General features: G+C 43.3%; 1 long non-coding RNA gene across 1 annotated transcript; it reads left to right on the top strand.

Moving 5' to 3' along the window:
• Positions 1–7,612: 7,612 nt before the first annotated feature.
• Positions 7,613–21,000, top strand: LOC144726676 (uncharacterized). Its single transcript, XR_013587323.1, has 3 exons — positions 7,613–7,731; positions 18,713–18,804; positions 20,319–21,000. It is a non-coding gene; the product is annotated as an uncharacterized LOC144726676 (long non-coding RNA).
• Positions 21,001–21,298: the final 298 nt, after the last annotated feature.

The raw sequence follows: 21,298 nt of genomic DNA on the forward strand, positions 1-21,298 counted from the left end.
CCATGTGTTTGAAGTAAGTCTCTAATAAAGGGATGTATTAACTAAGAATTATTTCACGACGTAAATTGTTACTGTGTATTTAGATAAGCTGATGAAAAAAAATGTCCTACCACGTTACACTATTCATATCGCACCTCTGGACATTAATGTATATATATACAGTAAGTACATCCTTTCTCAGTCCACTGCTGGATGAAAGCCGATCAAGCAGTAGCGTAACGAGCGTGGGGGGTAGGGAGTTCCTTGCCCACCCCCCTGGTGGCCAAAGCTACGAATTGGGGCCCTCTTGACAACCACCATGAGATGTGTTTTTGTAATGACAATCGAGCCTGTATGCGGTGTGAGGGGACTAGTGACCACGGGACGTAATGACAGGGAGGTCAGCTTACAGTACAAATGCACGAGTGGCCACGGGAGGTAATGACAGGGGTATCAGTTGTGATTTCGAAGGGGCTGGTGGCTAGGGGAATGTTCGAGAAGGGTGCGTGGTCAGGACGGTGGAGTCTGCCGGTGGAGCGAGCGTCCAGAGTCAGCGAGAATGATCGAGAAGGGGGGCGTGGCCTCGTGTCGGTATATAAGGGAGATGCGCGGGAGACTCGGAGCTGTTGCAGTGGGATCTACGCCTGAAGTCAAGTGAACGTGTCGTCAATTAAGTGCCATCTCAAGAGAAGTGTGTCAAGTCGTCATTACATTTTCAACAACAGTGTAAAAAAAAACTTACGTAATGTGATTAGGCAAGAGGAGCCACGATCTGCATCTGATCGATTGCAGCACCCCCTGAGCTGATAATGTAGCTATGCCACTGCCATCGCACCGTTTGGAGCCATTTTAAAATAGCAGACACCAATTTCTGTCTCTATAACGCGAGAAGCTCACTGCAGCTTACATCTCCATAATACTGGTAGGAACCTCCTGGTTCCACCAGCCCACAGGGGATTATTGTGTCGGTCCGTTCGTCGTGCATCCAAATATGGGAGGGGTGGGGCTGGGTGGAGAGGGGAGGGTGGGGAGGGGCTTGGTGGGGAGGGTGGGGCTGGGTGGGGAGGGTGGGGAGGGGCTGGGTGGGGAGGGGCTGGGTGGGGATGGTGGGGAGGGGCTGGTTGGGGAGGGTGGGGCTGGGTGGGGGGTGGGAGGGGTGGGGCTGGGTGGGGAGGGGCCATTGACCGAGCAACCCAACGTTTCTACCAGCTCCCTCGGCAGGAATGTGTTATCTCACCTGACGAGGTGACGATAATGTTATTTAATGATCACTCATTTAGAACTTGGTTCTGCTGACATAAATTATTAATTTAAAATAATGTGATTTTTTAAAATCATAAGTTAATAAATTCCATCAGCCATTGATGAATATTTTTTTTCAATAAATACACAATAATACTCCAGGCCAACTAAGACGCCATCATGGCAAGAGCCATTGATGCCACCACACCTCACCAACACCATCTCAAATATCTCGCAGCTGTTGTGCAGTAGAAAACGCAACCTCCATAAATTAACCCACTCAGTATGCCCCCATCCGCACCCTGGTCTACAAATCATTTCATGGTCTTGCCCCACCATAGTTTGCCATGTTTGTATATGTATATGTGTCTTCTCGCCCTCTGTGTTCTCAATCTTTGCTCTCTCTCTCTCTGCTCCTCCTTCTCTTGCGCTCAATCACACTCTCGCTCTTTTCCTTTTCCTGCCCCACTTCACTGGAACAAACTGCCCCTCCACATTAAACAGTCACCTTCGCTCACTAGTTTCCGCTCCGCACTCAAAAGTCACTTATTTCCACTAGCTCACCCCACGACACATTAATCTTCCCCCACCCCATAACCAACACCGTTATTGTTTCCTCTTCATATTCTCATTATACCACTTTGATTCATTCTCCATTAATTAAATCCATTCATCAATCAATTTACTGTCATCAATTTCACTTTCACCGAATACACGCTTCACAGATTTGCAAATTGCTTCATCTAATCTATTGCATTCACTTCATATCCACCATTACATTCATATGTACTGTTGTCAATTCCTTTTAAGACGCCTTAAAGCGCATTATACATTCCTTTAAGATAGCGTCTGGCATTAGGTATTCCCATTGGTTACTGGACTCATAGAGACCTCCATCCCACAAACGTGTCCTACCCAGAGCAACCTTTTTCTTTCTGCTAATCATAACTACAACACTCACCTGCCATGTTCATTTCTAAACTCCGGCAGTTGCTTATCCCCTCTCTTGCCATGATGTTCCTAGCATCCATCGCAGACGGAAATGGCAAGAAGTCGATAGTGGCAGCTCTAACTCTTATGATTTATATAATGTACTGACCCATATTCACCATTTGTGGGTGCCAAAAAGAGGCATCATACCTGCCCACAGCGCGAGCAGCAAAGCTCGCCTGCCCATCCTCACCCTAGCCCATGGGTCGAAAACCTGCGGCTCCTGAGCCGCATGCGGCTCTTTAAGGACTCCATCGTCACGTTATTTATTGAGGATGACCGTCTCGTGTTCACTTGCATTACGGCTCTTCAAGAAATTAGTTTTGTTAGCGAATTCGAAACAAACAAAAAACATTGTCTCTTCTCCCGGTCGGCGGCACCCTGCCCGCCGACCGGGAAGCACAATGAGCACGCCTGCTGATCTGCTCAGCAAAGTTGGCACTGCTCGTGGGCGTTGGCGAACGGAGAGGAAGTTCGCTGGTGCCTGAACAAAAAGGAAGTCGCCCCCTTTATTGGGCGTGGGTTGTGGCCCGAGCCGCAATTCCGCAGCTCTCGTTCGGCGTATGGAGAATACAAAAAAGTGAGAGAGAGAGAGGGAGGGAGAAATGCATATGAGGTTACGTAGCCCAATGTAAGGGTCCTTGATAGATTTTTGAAAAGGCTTGTTGAGTATCGTGCTCCCCGTGTGACTTCAAGTAAATATGGTGTTAAAGAATGCACGAGTGCCACCATAATACGAGGCGAGGGACACTTATACCAGTGTCCACGCGGGGTGTTTTCGTGTCGATGGGGGGTAATTGCGATACATGTGGCAATGATGGGCTGAAACAGTTTGCCAATTATCCGAGTAAATGGCCATTCTGGTTTTCGTCGATATACTTTCAGCGTTTTCTTAGGCGCAGCGCTTGTGAAGTGTAGCCACGAGTTTCCCGTTGTTGTACAAAAATACGCGGTGAAAGGAAAATAATATCCCCCCCCCCCAGCCCGTGTAGCCCCCAGGCTATATGGAACGCTCTTTGACGAGATATCAGGATCTCTGAGTCTGTGGACATGTTTTTCAAAAATGTGTCTTAAAACCTATGTATACGCTTCCGCTTATTCAACTTTTATTTCATTTCGTAAATTGATTTTAAAATGAATTTATAATGTAATTAATTTAATGCCGAGATGCGTCCTGTGCAGCGCGTTGAAATATTTGATAGAAATCTGCTTTATGAATGGAAATCTTATTATTATTTAAATACACATTTAATTAGTTTTTCACGACTACGTAAAATATTTGTATTCTTGATTTGTGAAAAGGTACCCCCTACTCGGATTAAGCAAATAGCAGGCAGTGACTCCCTCACACTCTCTATAATTATATAATTATGGTTAACATGCGCAATCTCACGCTTTAATTTGTCTGGGTTGAAGGATACATTTTTTTTGCGCGCGCATTTCATCAGTTAAATTGGCGGCAGGCGTCAGCCCCAAGTGGGGAAAATTACACAACGCGCTCGGGGGTGGTGGGGGGGGGGTGTTTGTGCCGCGACCCAACACACCTTGTTGTCAAAACCGTTTCGACAGGAGCGAAATGCATCATTTGCGCGAGTCACGTAAAACATAATAACGCTGCATTTTCATTCGTGGTACGCGAGTTCTTTATTTTTTGCACATGGTGCGCGATTTTTTTTGGGGGGGGCGCAAATGCAATTGTTGGGATCACACCATCAGGCGGAGTTGGGCTCTTGTATTTTATCGACCCCCGCCGCCAGAAAGATGAGTGCTCGGAAAAGATTTTGGAATGTCGAGTTATGAAAACAGGCTCGACGGAAGATGAACAACAAATCTAACGTCGGGTGGGAAAAGTCCGTGGACTCGTTCAATCTCATCAGGAAAAACATCAAAAAAGGGCGCATAGTGAGTGGGAATGAGCTGAAGGAGGTGATTGGGCAGGTAGTAGTGAAAGGAATGAGCTGAGAGATGTAATTGGGTATGTAGTAGTGAGAGGAATGAGCTGAAAGCGGTGATTGGGCAGGTAGTGGTGAGAAGGAATGAGCTGAAAGAGGTGATCGAGGGAAGATTTTTTGAAAAAGACCTATAATAAAAATAACGGCGATGCTAGACGATGTTCAACGAGGAAGGACTTACGGACAAAGAAAGCAGCACAAGGTGAAGCAACGTGGAGGCCAGAATGCCTTGGAGTTGTCTACAGACAGGACACTGACCGAATAAATAAATAATACTGATATATGACGATAATAATGATGGTAGTGGTGATAGTAGTGGAGTGATGGGATTGATGATGATTAGAATCTGTATTTATCCTGGAAAATCCGATGACTGATGAAGCTTTTTTTCACATATATCCAGTATGATAATGATCAACTCGGGCCAAAATTCTGAGCTATGTAGCTGAAAACCAGCTAAATATTTTGTTTAATCATAATCAGCAATGGTTTATCCACTGCCAGATGAAGGCCTACCAATCCATACGCATCTCTCACGTTCAACAGAAAAATATCACTCCTGCACACGAGATTATTCGTAAAAACTATTAAAACAAACTTTTTTTATTTTACCATTTGAGGACCACTGATCTATATAGCTCTTTTACAGACGCAACCTGGACACAAATGATAGCTCAATGAAGTGGCTTAGTATGTGAAAATGTGTAGCAGCACAAATACTCCAAAAGCATGTGTCTGAATGTACAGGGGAAACCCCGAAGGATCCAGAGAAAAATCCACACGACCACGTGGAGAGAGACATGCAAACTCCAAATATACAGCAGGCGTCAGGTCGGGGTCGAACCCACGGACCTCCTTCATACCAGGCGAGGCAGTCAACATCTCGCCACCGTGGCACCCATCATGACGTTGGTGGTGTGGCAATACAAATTGGCGCCTCAGTGGCTTTCCCATGTGGACTTTGCTTGCCGGTCCATGTGCAATTTGGAAAGGCGATTAAAGAGTGATGCAGAGAGACTGGCATGTCTGCACATGAAGTGCTTCACTGCGTCCCTCTTTATAGAGGCTTAATTTTAGGATTAACCATGCCGGAGAGAGACATCCTGCGCCCACCTTAATGCTGGCAGCGGCAAAGTGGCATGCTAAAGGTGGTGATCATGATGATGGTTGCGATGGAGATAATGCCAATAACAAGGCGGAACCATTGCCTTTAATTGTTCTATGTTTGAAATGCAATTTTGTCATTTGTTCCAGGTGTTATAACCCACTCCAGGTCGCCCTCCACTCATTCTACGCTTCAAGCCCTGGACGGTTTGTTTTTTTCTTCCCTTAAGCACTATCACCTTCATTGTATTGTGATTCCGTGTCAACCACTTGTGTATTAGTGTATTTGTGGTTTGCTTTTGAGTTTCTGATGTATGGTGAAAACTACGTAATTTAACAGAGCAAGTGCACGTCATAACTTTTGTACAGAAAATCACTGGGAATCAAATACTAAACAGGAGAAATAACTGCTTATTTGAAACAAAATGTATTCCTATAAATGAAGTACTTTTTGATCTTTACCAGTTGAAATTATTTTGGCTTCATGGCCACTACTGGCCTGGCGTGCTCATTATGATGACAATTTGCATGTTGTCTTTATAGTCGCAACCTCATCATAACTGTGATTAATTGGAATCCATCGCTTGTAACCTTTTTCTAATTAATTATGTATCCATTTCTCGCAAAATGTATTCGTGCATTTCCATCCTGCATGCGAGGTTATACTTTTTGGAAGGACGTATTTTTTTTTCCATTACCCGTTTTCCAAACACATTCAAGTAAATAGCACTTATTCGAATCGAACAATAGGAAATATGCCAAATGCTATTTTTACTCAAGTGTTTTCTCCGAGTATGCATGTGTATTTTGGCATGAAGATTTATAAATTTTGTTTAAATGTATTTAGAATCTGACACTAACTGTTGCATTGCTTTCTTCTTCACAAATTTGTTTCCACCGAGAAAAATCTATCGCCAAAAAATAAAGATCTGTCTAATGACATGCATTCCATACTCTTTTGTTCTTTCGGTAAAGTCACCTAGTTAGTAATAAAATCAAATAAAACAAATCACGACGTTTCGATCGCAACACAAGCCTGATGACAACCGCTTGTGTTGCGATCGAAACGTCGTGATTTGTTTTATTTTATTTCTAACTACGTGACTTTACCGAAATAACCAAAGAGTATGGATTCCTGCAGACACGAAAGCTTCAAAAAAAGACATGCATTCCGTTATTCCAATCTTAATATTTTCACGACCCTACTTACAAGTTAACACGATCCGCCTCTTTTCATAAAGTATTTTAGCAAGTTATTCGGATGTTAGCACCCCCAAGAGACGCCAAATATTGCAGCATGTGAACAGTTCAACGGGTTTACGTAATAGGTCCCAACAACGCGACCGAGTTTTGTGTGTTACGTCTGCCATCATGATTTGAACGATACAGACAACGTTGCTTGAGAACATAACAGAAATCCATGCTTCCATAAATATAGTATATCCTGTGAAATATCATTATCTTCACTATCCATGATCAATCCACTGCTGGATGAGGGTCCCCATCTCTCAAAAGCTTGCTACGCTCAAGTAGAATCCACCCATCAACTACAGTATGCTTGTGCTGATTCAAGTAAAATATGATATAACATACATGTTTCAAATATTAAGAGCGTATTAGAATGGTCATTGTCCGCCATGGTCAATCTACTGCTAGATGAAGGCCTGCGCAAGCGGTCACACCCAATTATAACGTTAAAGATATAAACTATATACGTCTTAACGTCTGAAATGTTACTTTACAGCAACACTTTGATAGAGTACAGATAGTTCTTGCGCGTATCAGTTATACAAATGATAAATATTATGCTCATGGGCCCATTTGTCTACGGCAGTAATTGTTGAGAAACTACTGTACGGATACATGAAAATTCCTTCTAAAGTCGAGCCGTGGTCGAGCTCACTGTAATTCACTTGGGCTGCACATCACGTGTGGCATATTCAACATTTCTGGCTCCAAGTAGTCTGCAAAATAGAAGCCCCCCTGCACGTCCCTTTGTGCATTGTCTTTGCTACAGATCTCTCTTTCTCCTTTCGTGTTCATTCTCCCATGTGCTCTACGCTCTAGCACTTTGCCATTTTTTTGCTCACGAAAAAAGACCTCGTGTTTCATCCGATCCTATGGCAGCAGTCATAACAACCCGCTCGCACTGCAGCCCCCACCGTTTCCGCAACTGGGCGTGCGACTTTGACATCATTGAGCTTGCCTTTAAGGGATTCAGTGTCAGGGGCTATAAGTTTTGGCGGCGGTGGGGTGGATGGTAAAAAAAACGCCCCTCCTACTCCTTCCAATGCGTGACTGCCCATCCCCTCTTTCCAAACCGGTGCGAGCAAAGTTAGTGGCACTGGGCAGCCGGCAGTCAGATTCAAGGGCGAGACTGCCGAGTCCTCGGGCTCGCTTTACCGATCCTGCTCGAATGCGTGCCCTCGAAACTCCGGTGCGGGAGGGTACTTGGGGCGCAAAGGTACGTGAGCGCAGGTGGTGCCTACTTTTATGATTTTCTGTTTGTTTCGCGACGTGTGTCCGCGACAGCAGTGCCGTTGCTGGAGATATGAGTTCGTTTTTATGGTGTAAGACTAAAGCTTGTTTTGGTCTTCAGTTTTATCCGCTTGATACGGGTAAGTTTTTTCGGTTGCGCTGTACAGTTCGGCGACGTGTGTTTTTTTAAGGGTTGTACCGTGTGCTTGTTCTGCGTGATGTCCGACGTTTCACGCCAAAAATGTGTTGCAAATTGTCGAACATCGTGTCGGACACATCCGAGAGCCATTAGTGGCAATTTTGTTTGACTTTTAATCGAAAAACCGTAATTTATCTTTCTTGACTAGTCTTTTGAGTTACATAGGTGTGGCTGGAATTTGTATGTATATGCCTGCCCGGATGCGATTTAAAAAAGCATTTAACTTGACTTTCAAATACACGTTACTTATGCTTTGTTAAGTCTTCTATTGACACCATGTTGTTGCCACATGTAATGTCAGTAATTGAACAACAAAACATATACATCACGCTGAGTTTGGAAATTGTGCGGAAGCCGCAAGGAAAGATATAGGCCCATTGGCACACAACGGTGCAGTGTTCCCAAAACTGCTAAGCAACTCGTGAAGTCACTTCAGAGGCATTCACCGTAATCTGTGTCGAACAAAATAACTCCAGATAAAAACGGGCCCTGCCAGGGTGTGTGCTTTTCACAGCAGGAATTTACAGGTATTTACCCGACCTTTCAGTTAAATTAAAAGAGCCAAAAGTGGAAAAGTTTAGTTTCTGAATATTCTCAGGAAATAACTTTCATTCTTTTGGGTTGGCCATTTTTTTTATCTTACAGTAATTTTATTTATTTTCCGCTCTCTCTCTCTCTCTTGAGCCACCCTCCCCTTCTTCCTACAAGTTGGGTGGCTTTGCGAGTCAGTGTTTAAGAGGGCTACAGTGTTTTCTCAGTGAATGCACCTCTTTTAAACATTTCTGTGCTACACCAAAAGTGGCTTTTGATCCACATCTCTTGAGCATTAAGTCTTGGCATGGGCATTCCTAAAAATCTTACCTTTCCAATCTTCAAACAAAAAACATATAATCGTTAAACTCTCTTCACATGTTTTTTTCCAGCTGCAACACTTTATTGATAAAAAAAAACTGCCTGTTTATGTTTGTATTAAACTTACTTACTCACGCCACTGCTGGCACAAGGGCTTCTACTAGGAGGAGCTGTAGAGAACCACTCTGGAGGATGTTTGGCCTACTCCACCATGTTGGCCAGACTTCTTGGAAGAGGTGGGAGTGCCCACACTTTGCTCCAATGCATATACATATATGTATGTCTGTGAACTTCTTTTCGCACCGTACATAGCCAACCATTGCTAATATGACCTGCCAAATGTGGTGTAGCCATTTATGCTGCTGCATGGACAAAGATAGTCGGGGGATTGAATAAAATGTCCCCATTGTGTCCAATGCTGCGCCAGGAGATCTTAACAAATCGAGTGGGCGACCTCTGGATTGCAAGTGCAATGTGTGCCCAACGTTGCACTGCTGTGGGAGCATCCTGTATTTATAGTGGTGGGAAGATGTTAATCAAAAGTGGCATTGCAGTTTGCCTAGTGTCCCTTTTGATGCACATAACTATTAATTTAATAGACACTGAAGCAGATTACAAGTTCTGGCTAGCTTTTAAAAGTTGCCCAGTTCGAAAAGTTGTATGAAGTAGGCTTTTTTTGCATACAGGGTGGCCCAAAATAGAGGACACATCGGGTTATGCTATTTATTTTAACACCAACAAATATGAATTGTTTAGTCGTTAAATTAATAATGTATATATTATCATTATATCTATTTTTCTTATTCATGTGGGGTTACCTCAAATTTGACATTGACAAAACTCGACCAAGAACCCAAAATTAGTTGACACAACATAATTGATAAACGTTCAGATTCCACCTGTAATCTTAAACAAATATTATTAAATGCACGTTTAAAGATAATTCAAGCTTACATTGATGTTAATGGCAGTAATTTTGAACATTTGTCAAAATAAATTAAATAACTCTTTGTGATTTGTTAAAATAAATATAATACCCTGTGTTCTGACTTTTAAGCCACCCTATATGCGTGCGTGGCCTCAAGCTTTGAGAGACATAACACTTTGTGACTATCCAGTCATGATCACAATGATTAAATTACATTTTAAATCAGAATATATGAACACAGGCCATCCAATTAATAATTTAGTGCATGATTAAAACCAAATATAATCAAAGGTGTGCTCATCATTGAAATATATATTCGCATGAAGCGCAAACGTACAAATGCATTACGTGCTTCGCAAAAGTACACGAAGCACCGGTTAAAGGTGATAAGCGTTCAATGTCGAGAATTCCAAAAACAATGCACAGTAATTATGTTGCGCAAAATTGGTTGCTTAACGCCTGAATACTCTTTATTCGTATCCTCGTAAATATATATATTATTCCACGTAAAAAAGAGAATTCACTCGGGTCGCAGAAGCTTCACGTGAAACATTTTTGCGTGTGTTTTTACGGCGTTCTGCACTGGGTTGCCTTTGTGCCCGTGGTTCTGGAGCAGTGATTTTATGAGGGTGTTTTTCATTCCTGGTCGAGATTCCCCGTTATTTTGGACCATTCACACCCCCCCCCATTCCCTCCCTCCTTCCATCTTTTCCCCTTGTAAAACAGCTATAAAGAGAACTGGCTGGCTTGTGGGAGGAAAGATTCAGGCGACCCGTGTTTCACTGTAAACACAGGCCTCAGTGGATCGTCTGTTCAAAATGACCTATCTGGTCCCAAACCCACACGGACAAAGATCCCTCTTTCAGCATTACAAACCTCGCGTTGGGTATGAGGATCTGTCGACGACCACCCATTATTAAGTCTTACAGAGCAGCACCGCACACGCCCATCAGTCTTTATCTCCCCAATGCTGCTGTTGGTCGCATTTTTTGGGACTGTATTTACCTAGGGGGGAGGCCCAAGCCACGTGCGGATAACGAACCGTCAGTTTTGTCCACATTCTGGAATAGGGGTCAGGTCTCTAGGATCAGTAGAATATGATCATAATAACTACAACACTGCTTTCCACACGCATCATAGCAATCACATCATTACTTCTCATAAAAAAAATGTTTGAAGACATTTTTTTACATATTACTTAAGAGCAGTCTTCATTGCCTCAAAAATAAATATCTAATTTTTTCACTTCATGCTTTGTTCAATCTATAAGTAATGCAGCAGCACTTGTGAGTATAATTCTAACTTAGTACAAATGTAATTGTAATTATACTGTTGTATTCTTTCCTTATTTACTGTATAAATGTACATACAAGAATTGCAATATATTGCATCGTAATATAGCTTATTAACTGAAGCAGATATTTATTTAATAAGAAAAATATATGTATACTGGACATTTTAAACCACTGTAGTGATGTTTTTCAGGATAAAGAACATGAAGGCCAGCTTTACAACAACACAAAATTGACTTTCATATTTAACAATTTACTATTAATTTCGCTCTCCTCCTATGCTCAAAGTACGTGTAAACACACAGCCGCTGTGTTTACAAATATACATACAGCACACACTGTCAATACTCGGTGTACACTAATGCACAGGGACCACTATTGCGCAGCAAATACTATTAATACTTAAATTTAAATCCAATACTTCACAGCTGTTATTTTGCTACAGTCCTAAGCCACGCCCCCGTCCTGGAATAATGGTGTAGGCGTCACTGGCGCAGAATTATTGCTGCCCCCCATCTTTCTCATCGCAGCAGCTGAAGGACATTATTGTTTACCTTGCCAATCATGAGATGTATTCCTCTGCTCTTGGGAACATCCGAACAGGAGGAGCAAAACAGGGAGGGTTCGGTGAGCAGTGCCGTCTCATCATCCCAGTTTAAAGGTGGCTACAAGGTGGTGCTGGGATATCCGGTCGTGTTAATAATTTACTATTCTCCCGATTGTCCACCCATGAGTTGAATAGAATGACGGAAACAGTCGGGGGTAAAAAAAAAGTATCTTCTATTTCCGCAAGTGCCGGAGGTGATCGTTAGGGATTGGACCGTTCATTGGCATCATCAGCCGTGTCACGCTGGGCGTGGCTTGTAGGGGGGGTTTCCTGCCTTCAGGATATTGGGGTGGCTGTAACTTTTTAAGGGACCACTCAGTGATCGACGACAAAAAGGTAGCAGATGAATTAACGTAATCGACTAAACGGTCTCAGCTCTACTCTAAGGTCTGCCTCAGTTTTAGTTTATCTCACAGGGTGAAACTTATACATTTAGCCAGATCATACACATATCCTTCACACGATATCTACAAATGTGAGGTTCATATCAAATGGAAGCTCCTGAACTCTGGTGAAGACGCAACATTTTTTATCGCTAGCACGTCATGAGAAACAATCTCAGTTTTGGGAATCTCATTTTAGACATGAGAATCTCGTGATTTTATAATACAGTACGAGCATGGGACAGGGGAAAGCGCATATAGCATGCTACGTGCGGATAATAATTAGTTGAAAGTTATGAATACAAATACTTTCGCAACCAATGTATTTAAAAACGTTGGGTCGCAACAATTTATATTTATGATTCGTACAATTCAGTGTAAACCCCGAAGGCTCCAACAGCCAAACTATAGCAACTGAGTAAAGGGCCTACGAATAGTGGGAGGCAGGTCCCAAGCCGTCCTGCACAAGCACTTGCAGTAGATGCAGATTGCCAGGAAACTGGTCTAGCCGGTAAGCCAAAGCTAATAATTAATTACATGAAGCCTTCATATTCTAATGAACCAGGCACATTGTATAGGTCACCTAAGACAGGGTGATTCGCAGGAAACCTCATAGCCTCGTCAAAACTGGTCTCTTGTGCTGCCGGTGTCATGAGGGCTGCCACGTTGGAGTTAGAAATATACGAGTGTGGCTCTTGAAGCTCGGATTTCCACCTGTTCTAGTTTCCCCAGGTAACCACTTGTAGCCCCCCCCCCCCCAATCTTCTGGTTGCGAGATATTATTTCCCCCCATGATACGTCCCAGTAGTTAATACCATCCAGACGTGGCAGCTTTTGCTACGGCTGTAGCTGCAGTCATCACGCGATTCATGCAGAGGCGTGGGTAGTCAACCAGCAGCAGAAAAAGACCTTTGTAAAGCATAACCAGACGACTGTTTGTCCTCCAGACTTTGGGCGGTGTGCGTCGGCGTGCCCCCCCCCTCTCCCCTCCACAGTGGGGGTGGAATAAGTCAACATGGATTACGGCCTGGCAGTGCCCAAACACAGCTGCAATCACTTTCCCTGCAGAGGGGCTTTGGGTGCTGTAGATTTCGCGTAGGTGGTGGGAACTGCGGAGCGCCGCGATATTCCTCTGCATACCCGAATGCTTTGGTAGCAATGCCGGGCCACGGCGACCCGTTGCATGGCACCTGCATAACCGGAGGTTGCTCAGTGGTACGGCTTGCTGGGGGGGGGGGGCAGCAGCGATGATGACAGTGCTGACGGGTGGTCGCTATTCTGACCGGGAATGCCGCTGAACCACGTTCAGTCTCCAAAGTTTGGGTTTGTGATCTTAGAGACTTTTTTTTTTACCGGTATCAAAATTATGGAACAGAAAGACTTTATGCCTTGCAATAGTTGTCTATTTGGTGTTTGAACATCTTGACACCTGTTGTATTGCTTTAAAGGGTAAAGTCTATTCTTATTTATTCAGCATTAGTTTGCGCTACGTTAGTAATCATTCATGAGACTAACAGAAGCGTTCTTAACAAGTAAATATTATTACCTGGTATTTTTGAAGTGGCTATCTAAATCATCGTTGGTTATTATTGATACTGCAAAGGTTATGGATTATATTGGTCGCGAAAGCCTACGTATTAAACTGACTGCAAAGGTTTCCGCTATACATCCAGAATATGATCATATTCTTTCATATGGCGCCATAAAGTGATGATGGCCACTCCAAGTGAAACCAAATGTCCTAAAGCTGCGGTGAGGCAACACTCCAGGAGGATGTGGCTACTGGCACCCAGAGGGTGTTATCTGAGCTTCAACTAGATGGGGCAAGTGCATTGTGAGTGTGGTGGCTGGGGAAGGGGGGTAGGTGATAGACTTAATGTTGGGCTTTATATAAAAAACTAAAACTAGTAAACTATTTTTTTATTTTACCAGGTAAGGCCCACAGAGCTATATAGCTCTCTTGCATAAGCGACTTGGCCACAAATGAAAGAGCAACGAAGTGGCTTATCATGTGGAAACTTATATCAGCCAAATACTCTAAACACATGTTCCTAAATGTGGAGGGAAAAACCGGAGGACCCGAATAAATATCCACACGACCATGGGTCGTGATGGAACCCACGACCTCCTGCATACCAGGCAAAGTAGTTAACATTATTCCACCGTGACGCCCATGTTAATGAGGTAGCTATATAAGTCTTCGTCGTCATTTATTATATATATTATGTCTACCATAACTCCCATGGAGTAGATGTCAAAGTGCCGGAACAAATGGATGTTCAAGATAATTACTCAGTGGGTGATTGCAGACCAGATCTGATGTTCAAAGTCAACGCAATGTCGACAACACACACACACACAACATGAGAAAAAAACTAAGTTGAAAAACGAATCTGTGCTTGAGCCTTATTCTCCCTTGCAGGAAAGTCTTGCATACAAACGCAACTTCACAAATAACTATGAAGCATTAAAATAAGTGGGATAATAAGTGGCTCGCTGGCACGAGGATAGGAAAAACATGCTTGCAATATATACGTGTGTGTTTTTCCAATTGCACATAGACATGCTATATTATATATGTGTGTATACGCTGGAGAACAGACCGTATGACTAACATCACGTGAAAACATTTGATCGTGTTGGGGAAAAGCACACAAACCTTTTTAGGTTTGGATTTTTTTCCCCTTCCTCATAGTTGCCGATGATTTAAAACTACATTATATACACAGTGGGTTTAAAATATATGTTCGTGTATATATAGAAGAAGTTAGTAGTTCAAAGGCACACAAGCATCGTGCCTTTCTCTGGGCGTTCCTAATACCTTTCTTGCATACCTTACGTCAAGTCGAAATTGAATGGGCATTATTGTCGAGAGAATATACCTTTGTGCTTATGGAGATATGCTCTGGCTAAAAAAAAACATGGATGGGGTTCACCCATCACCTTGACAGGTTAATGGCCTCCTAGAACATTGGGTGGAGCAAGAGGTGTTCACTTGGCCAACAACAAAAAGATTTTCGCCAAAACTTTTTTTTACGTGTGTGTCCCATCTCCTCTGTCTGTCTGTGTCTTCCCTGGGCTGGGGGCAATGGATGTTGTGGAATTTTTGGGGCCCATTCAGAAGGGAGTCTGCGTGCCCCACAGGTGCTCAAGAACAGTGCGAGTAGAAGCCAAGGGACGGTATGGATCTCTTTGCAGTAACCCGTGCAGAGCTAATATTAGTCCTCGAACGGCACAATGGATATTTTAAATTCCCCAATTTTAGTCACGGAACACGTAAGGTGTTTTGGTCAAAGGTAAAGGTGCAGCCCTGCAATTGCATTGCCGTGCAACTGCTGGTAAAGGAGCCTCCACTACAGGGAGTTGTGGAGAGCCCCTCTCTAGAGGGTGTTTGGCCTACTCTTCCATGCTGACCAGATGTTTCAGAAGAGGTAGGAGTACCCACACTTTGCCCTACCACACGCGACCTGTGCAGGATTGACTAAATGTGGCGTACCCATTTATACAGTGTACTGCTGCGTGGACAGAGGTGTGGGGGGGGCAGGTGGGGGGGGCAGGTGGGGGGGGCACATAAACTTGCCCATTGTTTAAACTGCCCTCTCCGGAGATTCTGGACTGCAAGTCGAGTGTTCTAAAGCATGACATCCCTTTTTTTGTGTGTACTTTTTACTTGTCACTGCTGAAATTAATCTTTGGTTCTTTTCGGTTAAGTCACGTCTAAAAATAAAATAATAAATTAAAATAACATATTACGACGTTTCGATTGCAACACAAGCAATCATCATCAGGTATAAAAGAAATAGCAACAAAAATCTAACTAGAAAACTATAGACAGACATACAAGCAGACAGACATCACAACGGCACACAGAGAGAGGACACAAATCGGCACAAAGAGAGGGGTCGTTTCTGTGACGGTCCCTTAAATATAGAGAGGGGGGGGCGTGTTGCAATCGAAACGTCGTAATATATTATTTTAATTTATTATTTTATTTTTAGACGTGACTTAACCGAAAAGAACCAAAGAATAATTCCTGCAGTCACGAAAGCTCCTAAATTAAGATTGCTGAAATTAAGTTAGTCAAATCTGATAACGTTACGTTAATTAACCAGTTTTTGTTTTCTGGTTAAATTGGTTGAGCTTGGTTTTTAATGTAGATTGTTTATATATACTGTATATAGATTGCGGACAAAATATTTCGGCAACAGGCGTGCATAAACATAAGTCCACGGCAGAAGAAATGTGTAAGCAGGCCACAGCAAACGCGTGCAAAACACGAATGTCAACACTTAAAAATCGTATTTTATTTATTTGCTCAATAATAGCTATTATTACATACGTCATTCCTTATACGTGTGATATACTAGAGTGATTTACATCGTTAAACGTTCATGTTTTTTGCCTTATTCGAGACAAAACATCAATATGTATGCACTTGTGCATTTATGTATATCAGAGCACACGAAGTAGTTAACTATATGCATGCTGCCATGCACTCTTGTTTTACATATGTAATGAGCGACTTCCATGACACGTTGTATAGAGGGTACGTATTCTTTATTTCTCACACTGGGCACAACACAGAACAACACTGGTTCTTCCTGTCACTGAATATAACTCGAGGCAATAACACCTCTCTACTGGCTACACGCACAGCCGATCACTCGGCGGGGTTCTCTCGCCCTCACTCGTCTCCGCCGCTGGCTGGCGGCGTGACGATGACGGCGATGAAACCCACGCAGGAGATCTTCCATGTGGCCGGACGATGGAGAGAGATGTCGGTGAACAGCGACTCAGCCAGGACCCAGGACCCCACACACGAGCCCCGAGCCCCAGGTTCACTCCCCCTTACATCCCCCCAGGCGTGGCTAAGCCCCGCCTCTGGCTACGCCCTCTCGTGGAACCTTCGAGCAGGTTCCCAGAACATCTCGGCTAACCCCACCTGTTACCTTTGCTTCAGATACGTCTCCTTCCCTGATTGGCTGTTACCTTTGTGGCTGTACCCGTAAAACCCTTTCCAGGCCAGCAGGTGTCACTTTGTCATGTCAGCAGATGTAACCCTGTCATTACACATATATATTCAATGACTCACAGGGATGGGTGGTGATGCAGTTGCTTGTAGCGCATTCCACCATAAACCCAATGACCCGAGTTCAAACTCCATCCATGGCTAAGACTTCTGGCGAGTGATATCTGGATCAGTCTTCTTAAACCCCCACCCCCATCCCAAACCAGAGTGGTGAAGTATGGTCAAACAACCCCCTTGATCGAAGGTTGTGTAGGTGCCTTCATCTAGTAGTGGATTAACAAAGGGCAGTACACACTACCTGTTTATCAAGGACTTGTACAATCAAAGTATTGATTAGCTTATAACATACAAAGTCATAAATCGGGGTTCAAATTACAACTAACCTAAACAATATAAACGTTTAGCCTAATCATTACCGAAAACAAGTTTCAACACTGTCATATACATGTCACCATTATTGGTCCATGATGCATCCACTTTTGGATGAAGTCCCTCTCCCTTATCCCTCACAGCGTAGCAATCCCACAATTCCAGAGTACATCTGTACTCGTTCTCATGAACGGATCGCGCATTACTCCATCTCTGTGGTGGTGCTCAACCCTCTCTTTTGCACACGTTCCATCCTTCAGCTGCTATTCCCCAACAGTTCTCCTCCACCGCTGTCCATCCCTTCTCGCAATGTATCCACCCAAGGTCTCCTACATTTTTTTTTACAGTAAATCCGATGCCTCTTAGACTTGCTTGCGGTCTCTCGAGCATGCGTTCCCCTCTTCATGCATCACATTGTTACTCCAAATGTGCACCTTTCCGTTTTTAAATTGCGTACTGGCCAGGTTTTGGGCATTTTCTTGATCGTTGTCCACATTTTACGATGGTAATGTCCTTGACAGGGAATATTCGCTGATCGAAGAAAGTCTACATTTTTTTAGGCAGACTGGTATGTTGCATGCCAGCATCGACGTAGGTTTTCCAAAAGCACTCCGACCTGCTACGGTTCACCTCTGTATTTCATCGTGTTAATCCTGATCCGCATTCAGTAACTGCCAAAGGTATACAAGTCCTGTTGTGATTCGTAGCTGACCGTCGGGTTGGGCCATGGAAATTATCTGGCCAATTTTTTTTGACGTCATTATTCTTTCAGCTCACCCCGCAAGTAAAAGAATGTCACAACCCAATTTAGCGATTATCTCTGACATTTTGCTTGAGACTACATCAAGCGTGTTATAACTCTGTGTTTTCCAAGTTGTGTTCTTCCAACACTTTTGTTTTTGAGTATTTTCCTCGATCCATGTACGATGTCTTTTTTTTACCTTAACTGCTAATAACAATAAGAGTTGGCTTGTTATGGAGCACCCTTTACACCAGGGAATCTCACAGCCCGACTTAGTAAATGCCATTAACAATACTTTAAATTGCTATGATGAAGATGGTATGTGTTTGATTACATGTAAAAAACAACCCTATTCTAGTTTCTTCTAATAAAATATAAAAATAATAATACCGAACTATGTTTTTAAAATAAATAGCAAATTAATTCATGTTCGTTTATGGATGAAAGAACAAAAAGAGCAAAATACATTGATATGGATTGATAGGGGAGGAGCCCCCACCCATAGTAACATTTTGAAAAGCATTGCTATCTTGATGAACTCCCTCTTCTATCTGCTTTCTTATCAGGTCCCTGCACAGAGGGTCACGTGAACGAGGGCACGCGATGAAGAGGAACCCTCATATATGAAACGGTGCAAATGAATAAGTGCCTTTTTGAGGTGAGCAGTCACATTCACTTTATATTTAAACCAAAATATAAACTTAGATTACGAATAATCATTGCAGGTGTGGATAACGGGGAAGTAAATCGACTCTGCCATCGTATCTAGTTATGTAAATGTATTGAAAGGAATGTTACTACGGTGGGATGGTTAGCGCACTGGACTTGCATTCCAGAGGTCACTGGTTCAATATCCCGACGAAGGCGGTTGGAACAATGGGGAAAGTTTCTGAAATATCCCCATGCCTCCATCCACCCAGCAGTGTAAATTAGTTCACCACAATAAGTTGATCGGCAGGTCACGTGGAGTGAGGTAGAGTGAGTATGGGTATTGCCGCCACCTTCAATAAGTCTCTGGCTAGTGTGGAAGAGTAGGCCAAATACTCTCTTTCGGAGCTCTCTATTGTAGACGCTTCACCCGCAACAGTGGCATCAAGCGATATGTTGCAGATTTACACCTTTTTAGTTAGGTGTATATCGAACGTGAAATGTATGCCCGTAAGTTTTCATCTTGAAATGTGAAGGTAACACGGACGCACGTCAGTATATCCAGCCCCGTATTAAAGACATGAATTCCACAGCATGGTTTGTTGAAATATACTGTGTAACTGAAGGCAATTTTTGGAATGGGTTTACATTATTGAGTTGTCGTTTAACCTCCAGCCTGTACACACTCGATGGCAAGATGGTTTTGGCACGCGTAAAATATTGGGTCGTGGAAATTTTCATCACACGGAACACAGCTGGACCAATTCCTCAGCATTGATGATTGACGCACGCATTGCACCCTAAGCCCTGCGACTCAAATGCGCCATGCAACCTGTAAGCCCTCGCCCAACAGGTACATCAACCAATCTGCCACGCTGGCTTAGCCCAGGCAGCATTCACTCGTCTCTTTCCAGACAGCGTGTTATATGATGCATTTCTGTTTGAACAAGCTTAGCAGCTCCATCTCGAAATTGCTTCTCGAATGTGCTTATGCAATATACATCCCACGTGACGTTACCATGAATGTGGCTTCATAAACGCTTTGCATGTTAGTAAGAAGATGTTACATGTGGTAACCGTGTCACGTATTCTCAGATGAGCATGTTTGGCTACATACGGTGTGGAAAAAGTTTTCCGTACATAGGCGAAAAGGCTGTTATGTGGACGTCTATAGATAATGACTGAACAAAATAAAGCACAATATGCTTTAAAATGGGGAAATGCTTGACTGAGCTTTTACAAGTGAGCGAATGTTTGCTGGATTAAGAACGCATCACTGTGTGTGAAATGGTCGGAATTCTGAACGTCTTTAGAGAATGATGGCTACGGAGCAGATGTGCTACGTTGTACTGTATAAGTTAATTTCGTATTATGTAATGCTCTTGTAAGACCACTGCATTGGCATTGTAATTAATACGATGGGTAAGTCTTTTTGTATTTAAATAACAAACAAAAGTGAGAGACTTAATCATCCCAAATTATTCACGATGGAAAATGTCCTCGCTATGTATTGTCATTCCCCAGCAGCCAAGACACCTTCTGAATGAGCATGATAAAGTTGCCATTGCATCTGTTGTGCAACTCAGTTGGGAATCCGTCATTCAACCAGGTAAGAACACTGAGATTTTCTACTACTTATCGTTTTCAAGGGACGTCTGGGATGCCATAGCTTCAAAGGTTTATTATTATTCATTTGTGGGTTGGTTTTTCAGAAATTGGACTATTACATGGGCACACACTGGTCCAATAGCTCACTGCTTGTGAACAATCTCGCAAATCAAATGGTGAATTTTGGTAGAGTACTATTTAACATAGTGGATTTGCTGAGAGTGGGCTTAAAGAATTGAACCTTTGAATCACATTCAAACTGCCTCGGGAGGCAAGCGCTATTGAATACAAAGCTACGGAGTTTCCCCATTTCTATAACGTAACAGTAATATAACTAATGATGCCCTTTGTTTACCCAGGAAAGGCTCGGTCGAGTCTCATGTCTTCTTTTTCAGGAGGCTGCTGCCGTCTTCAACGTTCGGCCAATTCCATTTAACGAGGGTGTTCAGCTTTGTGTGGGGAGGCAACGGAGTGTCCAGAGGAAAACTTGTGCGCACGACAGGATAACACTCAAGCTCCACATAGGTTACTTCAGTGGTCCTTAACCTGGGGTGTGCTCACTCCCTGGGGGTGCGAGATGGCCTTTCTGAACACCAAAGGCGGGGGGGGGGGATACAGGCTGCAGTGAAGGTTAAGAACCACTGTAGTGCCATCTCTGACCCTCCTCGCAGCCCGAGTGAGTTTGAGAGTTTTACATAAACTGTGTGCAATTTGCAAACCTTCGCCTCCACGCTGTGGACCATAGTGCTGGTCATCGGGCTGGAATGTAAATTATAACATGAGTGTGCTTCCCGTCCCGCACCTTCGAATGGGAGGAGAAGAATTGAGTTGTTTCGTTCTGATGTTATGGTGTTTGCAACGTTTGATGTACAGAGGCCGGGCCCGGCTGTGAAAGT

This window comes from Lampetra planeri, chromosome 24, assembly GCF_965212315.1.
Source record: "Lampetra planeri chromosome 24, kcLamPlan1.2.h2, whole genome shotgun sequence".
Classification (NCBI taxonomy): Eukaryota; Metazoa; Chordata; class Hyperoartia; order Petromyzontiformes; family Petromyzontidae; genus Lampetra; species Lampetra planeri.